Source organism: Passer domesticus, chromosome 32 (assembly GCF_036417665.1).
Source record: "Passer domesticus isolate bPasDom1 chromosome 32, bPasDom1.hap1, whole genome shotgun sequence".
NCBI lineage: Eukaryota > Metazoa > Chordata > Aves > Passeriformes > Passeridae > Passer > Passer domesticus.
In genome coordinates, this window is record NC_087505.1 from 3,718,412 (window position 1) to 3,724,602 (window position 6,191).

At 59.3% G+C, this 6,191-nt stretch overlaps 1 long non-coding RNA gene across 1 annotated transcript; it reads left to right on the forward strand.

Moving 5' to 3' along the window:
- Nucleotides 1-2,703: 2,703 nt before the first annotated feature.
- LOC135288278 (uncharacterized) lies at nt 2,704-5,914 on the forward strand. Its single transcript, XR_010351473.1, has 3 exons — nt 2,704-2,773; nt 3,138-3,245; nt 5,470-5,914. It is a non-coding gene; the product is annotated as an uncharacterized LOC135288278 (long non-coding RNA).
- Nucleotides 5,915-6,191: the final 277 nt, after the last annotated feature.

The following is a 6,191-nucleotide window of genomic DNA, read 5'->3' on the forward strand; positions in this document are numbered from 1 at the left end:
TTCTCTCAGCCCTTTGGGATTTTTGTGCCTCCACAGGGAGGGGCAGCAGCCCCTGGTTTTTAGTGGCAGCCCAGAACTGGAGAATCCCATTCCTTAAGCCCAACAAAGCTGAACAAACACCATTTATGCCAGTTTAAGCAAAAAGCTGCATTTTTGCAAAAATAAGAAGGAAATGGGTGCTGTGCCCTCTGGCACTGGGAGGAGCCTGGGAAGCCATGGGTGTACTGGGAGCACTGGGAGGGGGAAAGGGGAGCACTGGGTGCCCTGTGCAGCCCCCCCTGACTGGTGGTCATCAGCCTGGGCAGGATGGGCTACCACGGGAGCCATGGGATGGGGAGTCCCAGTGTCCCCCAGAATCACAGCACATTCCCACAGGCGTCACTGGTGTCCTGCAGTTGCCCATGTGGTCCTGGCAGCTCTGCGTGGGTCACCTGGAGGTCCTTGGGGGGCCATGTAAGAGACAGCTGGCTTGGGGTGACACCCATGGGTGACATACCCATGTCCCCACCCATCCCCCATACTCACCCCCTGCCTGCTCAGTGTCCAGCTCCTCCCCCTCCCCCGGGGGATAAGGGGATTCTGGGGGCATCCTGAAGGGATAAGGGAGGGACTGAGGGGTGTCTGGGGAGGGGGTCGAGGAGAGTCATGGCTGGTGCTCCCCACTCACCTGTCCTGGGATTTCCTGGCAGCTGCAAGACAAAGAGGAGGGGGTGACCATGGGGTGCCCTGGGCCCTAACACCACCTGGGACCTTTCAATGCCCACCAGAATCTTGAGCCCCCAGCAGACACTGATTTCTACTGGACTACTGCCCCTACACCCCAAAGCACACCCATGGAGCCCCAGAACACCTGAGCCACCCAGGTACTCCCACCCCTTCCCCAGGACCGATGGACTGCCACGGGACCCTGATTCTTCACACCCTGAGCACCCCTCAAACCCCCAAGAACCCCAAGAATGGAATGCAGGAAAGCCTCCAAACTGCTCCAGGATCCTTGAAGAGCGTTTAACATCCCTGCACAAGTCTCCAACACCTCTGTGAAAGCCCCCAGGAGATGACAGTGACACCCCAATATTCCTCAAGGCTCTTCCCGGGACAGCCCAGGACCCTCCAAATGCCCCCAAACCTGTGAGCTCCCCATGCAAAGGTCAGTAGGGGCTCAGCTTCCTCCAGGTGAGGGGGTTTGGGTGATGCCTCAACAGGCCCCCTTGTGTATGGGGCTTCCCCCCACTCCTGTAGGACGCCCATCTCCGCCCATTGTCACCCACCCCGGTGGTGCCACCAGTGACAGCCCCCGATGACAGCCAGGAGTAGGAGCAGGAACAGGAGGGTCCTGCCGACATTGACAGCCACTGCTGGGGACAGAGGGGACACATCAGTGTCACCACTCACCTCAGGTGCCTTGTACCCCCCAGTGACCACGTGTGACCCCACCTGTGACCCAGGGTGAGCCAGGTGTCACCTCCAGGGCCAGCTCTGTGCTGAGTGCCCGGAACACGCGGTGCCCGTCCTGTCCCAGCTGGTTGGTGGCCACGCACTGGTAGGTGCCCGAATGTCCCACATCGATGTCCCTGAGCTCCAGGAGGGGACCCTGGGCCACCTCCTGCCCATTGTGCAGCCAGGTGAAGGTGACAGGGGCTGAGCCCACCTGCACCGAGCAGCACAGGGTCATGGGGTCACCTGTGTGCACCTGGTGTGACAGGGGACTGGGTGTGATGGTGGCATTGGCCACGGGCACTGCGGGGACACAGACAGGGCTGGCACCAGGAGAGGTGGGATGAGGGTGCCGTGGATGGGGTCACCCCCAGCCCGAGGGTCCCGCTCACCCAGGACGGTGACATTCAGGAGGTCACTCTCGGCCACGGTGTCCCCGTCGCTGACCCGGCACCGGTACTGGCCGCTGTCATTGTCCCCAACATGGGTCAGCTCCAGTTGGGGGTCAGTGCCCAGCAGTGCCTCTGTGCCCTCCCGGTGCCAGGAGAAGGACAGGGGACCTGTCCCTGCAGCCACCTTGCAGCTCAGTACCAGGCGGTCCCCCAGTGCCACCTGTCCCCCGGGGGGCTGCACTGACAGGGACACCCCCGAGAGCAGGACACCTACAGGGGGACACAGGAGGGATTGGGGACCCAGGAAGGGTGGGGGACACGGGAGGGGAAAGAGAGGGGATTGGAGGGTAGCAGAGAGGATCCCAGTGAGCAGAAGGGGACCCTGGGAGGCATGTTGGGTCATGGAGAAAATGGCGAGACCCCGTGGAAAGGGGGAGAGACCCAGGCAGGGTTGGGGAACCACAGGAGAGACTGAGGAGACTCAGGGAATGATTTGGGCTGTAGAGATGGGTGGGTGGAGGCAGGGAAGGAAGGGAGAGCAGAGGGTGGAGCAGGGAGCTTGGAAGGGGTGGGGAATCCAAGGAGGGCTAGGGAGGACACAGAGAGGGATAAGGGATCTGCAGGGGAAACTAGGCAGTCCTGGGGGAAATCAAGAGGGACTTGGGAAATTGTGGGTGAGCCAGGGAGGAGTAAAGGGAGGGATGAAGGATTCAGGCAGTGCTGGGGAAACCCTTGGAGGATGTCAGGCTTCCCTGTCCCCATCCCTGCACTCACTGCGCACTGTCACTGTCACGACCTCTGACTTCTTCCACTGTGACACCACATAGCGCACATAGCCGTCACAGAGGTAGCGACCGCTGTGGCTCAACTGCAGGGGGGACAAGGACAGCTCAGTCCCATCCCGCGGTCCTCTCGGTTCCTTCTCTTCATGGTAGAAGTACACATATGTGAGTGGTTTGTTCCACCAGCCCCGGCATCGCAGTGTCACCGTGTCCCCCTCCAGCAGTACCCGTGCTGGCACCTGCAGCACCACCAAGTCTGGGGGACAGAGGGGACTGGTCACACCAGGGGCATCAGGAGGGTGATGATGGCACCGGGAGGCACCAGGGGCCCCACATTGTGAGAGAGAAGTCTTCTCAAACTGGGATGAGAGCAGGGGACATGCTCTGGTCACACAGGAGATGACCCATGGTGCAGAGCCCACCCAGAGCCCTCGGCGTCCCCACGGGTGCCAGGCTGGGGACACAGAAACCCCCCTCACCGTTTGAGACTGTCACGTTGGGGCTGAGCCCGGTGTCGGGTCTGTCACAGGTGTAGGTGCCTTTCTCGGTTACAGTGAAGTGGTCGGGTCCCTTCTGCCACCAACGCTGACCATCCTTGTACCAGGTGGTGGCACTGTCGGTCCCCAAGCCCTGGCAGGTCAGTGTCACCCGGTCCCACAGCACCGCCGGCCTCCAGGGGGGCTCCACCAGGAGCTGGGTGGTCTGGCCACCTGCGGGTGACAGAGGACACCAGCCTGCCCAGGGACCCCAGGCTGCCAGGGCTAGCGCAGGGCTGGGGACAGCAGGGTGGGGCCATTGCATGCCCCGAGGACTCACCAGCGAGGCCAAGGGTCTGGGCTGGAAGGGAGAAGGGACAGGGCTCAGTGGGGGTGGCACTGTGGGAACAGCAGCACAGGGACACGGGGTGTGGGTGCTGTCCCCAAAAGGTCTCTGTGGGGACATGGGTGTGGCACCCGTGTCCCCACAAAGGACAGGGACACAGCAGCCAAGCCACGCTCAGGCATGGGGACCCCGTGCTGCCTCACGTCACCCCTGCCAGCCCCACAGCCACATCCCCATGGCCCTGTGCCCATGATCCCACTCCTCTGGCACCTGTCCCCATGGCCCAAGCACAGGGTGCTTGTCCCCTTGTCCCTGTACTGCATCCCTGTGTCCCTGTCCCCACAGCTGCCCCAGCCCCAAGGCTCCTTCTCTCACATCCTTGTCCCCACATCTCCATCCCCCTGTTCCTGTCACCACATCCCAGTTCCCCTCCCTGTCCCCACTTCCTGTCCCCACAGCCACCCCACAACTCTGTTCACACTGGGCTCCATGCCTTGCTGGCCTTGGGGACCTCAGGGGACCCCGCAGCCCCCTGTGCCCCCTCCCCTTCCCATCCCTGTGGTGTCAGGCCCGTGCCCGGGGCACTCACCCCACAGGAGCAGCGCCACCTTCCTGGCCATTCTGATGTCCCCAGCCATGTGGACTGGCTGTCACTCGCTGCCAGTGGAGGCTGTCCCCTCGCTGGCGGCTCTTTGGCCAAAGGGGAAGGAAGCGAGGTCTGGTGTCACCTTCATGTGGAGGTGGCCCTTGGTGGGGGCAGGGTGGCCACAGGCTGGGGACTGGATGGGGATGAGGCTGAGTGGGACAAGGTGAGCTTTGGGGTTCCCAGGAGTGGGGGTTTCAGGGGAGTTGGGGAGCTAGAGATGGGAGTCCCAGGGAATGCGGTGTCCCATGGATGGGGTCTCTAGGAATGGGGGTCCTGAGGAGGGGGAGTCATCAGGGATATGGGTGCAATGGGAATGGGGGACCTCAGGGCTGGGGGATTCAGGGATGGGAGTGCCAGGGGAACGTGGGGTCCAGGGATTTGGGGTCATGGGATTTGTGTGCCAAGGATGGGGTGCACAAGGAATGGGGGATCCTGTGGGAATGAGGGTCCTGGGAGATTCAAGGTCCTGGGGGAAGGTAGATTTCAGGAGATGGAATGAACGGGAAAGGGTTCCTTTGGAATGGGGTGCTGGGCCATGGAGATCCTGGGGAATGTCAGTACTGGGATGGGGGTCCCAGGCAAGATGGGACATAAGGAATGGGGTTCCCATGATTTGATTTCCAGGGGAATGGGGGTCCCAGGCATGGGCAGTGGCTGGGTTGGCCCGTGGCTCACAGCTCCTTTTCTGAGTGCCTCATATTTTGGGATGACCCAGAGCCAGCACAGCCCCCTCAAGGTGCTGTTGTGCTGAGGTGAATTCTTCAAGTGTGGGGACATGAGGCTTGACGCCATTTTTCTCAGAAGGCTGATTTATTGTGTTATATATTATACTAAAATACTACATTAAAACTATAGTAAAAGAACAGAGAGAGAAAAGAACAATGAGAAAGTTTCTAAAAACAAGAATAGGATTGAATGTATAGCAAAATCCTGTAAGTGCTAACTGCCTTAACAGAGGTGGCCATGATTGGTCATCAATTTAAAACAATTCACACAGACCAATAAAAAATGCACCTGTTGCATTCCACAGCAGCAGGTAGTTATTATTTACATTTCTTTCCTGAGGCTCTTAGCTGCTCAGGACGGGAAATATCCTAGCAGAGGATTTTTCATAAAATATTATAGTTACACTGTTGGGCTGCGGGTCACGCAGATTCTGAGGGGCTCTGGGTCAGTGGAGCTGCTGCAGAGGTGAGAATTCTGTGGTAGAAAAATGCCTGCCTGTGGTTTGCTCAGCCCTGCAAGAAGCTCAAACCCTAAAGGGAGCACAAGCAGTGGCTCTGTGAGGCCCTTTGATGGTTTAGAGAAAAGCTGGCTGGAAACTACCCCTGCAGGGGCAGCTGTGAAGGAACCAGTCCAGACATGCAGCAATTGATCATTTTGTCCCTTGCAGCATAGTTCTGAGAATGCCCCAAAAACTCTGCAAAGACAACAACAGTCTTCTCAGCAACCTGCCTGGGTGCCTCCTACTTTATGTCTCAAACCTGCAGCTCTTTGGAATGGCCCCAAGAAGAATCTTTGCATTCTGGTTCGGCTGCCAGACAAGAGGGAAAAGTGTGGAGATACTGAGCAGTGGCTTGGCCTGTGGCTGTGGTGGGGCTGTGGGGAGTTACCCTGTGTGGATTCCAGGTGTCCCCAAAGCTGCTGCATCTCTGTCCTCCTCACCTGAGTGAAAGGCTGAGGGTTTGCAGGGATTTTGGCATAAAGACACCAGAGGTGCTGTTGTGGACTCAAGAGCTACCTGGGGTCAGGTGCTGCCTTCCATTTGGGATCATGGAGAGCATTCATGGGTATGGTGCAGGGCGTGTGCTGGGACAGACTGGTGGCCGTGAGTTTGCAAAAGGAGCGATTTCCCCTTCTGGCTCCTGCCCGAGGCCGCCATGGCCCCTGAGGTGATCGAGCGTGACCGGGGCGCCCCCTGCTGGCCGGAAGGGCTCCCTGCAGCGCCCCCTGCTGGCTGGGCCTGCTCTCTGCAGCGCCCCCTGCTGGTCGCGGTTATAACCGCCACACAAACCAACAGCGCTGAGCGGGAGGGAAAGTTCTGGTTTTGTGTTTTTTGTTTGGTTTTGGTTTATAGATTTCCCAGTAAAGAGCTGTTATTCCATTTCCTATACC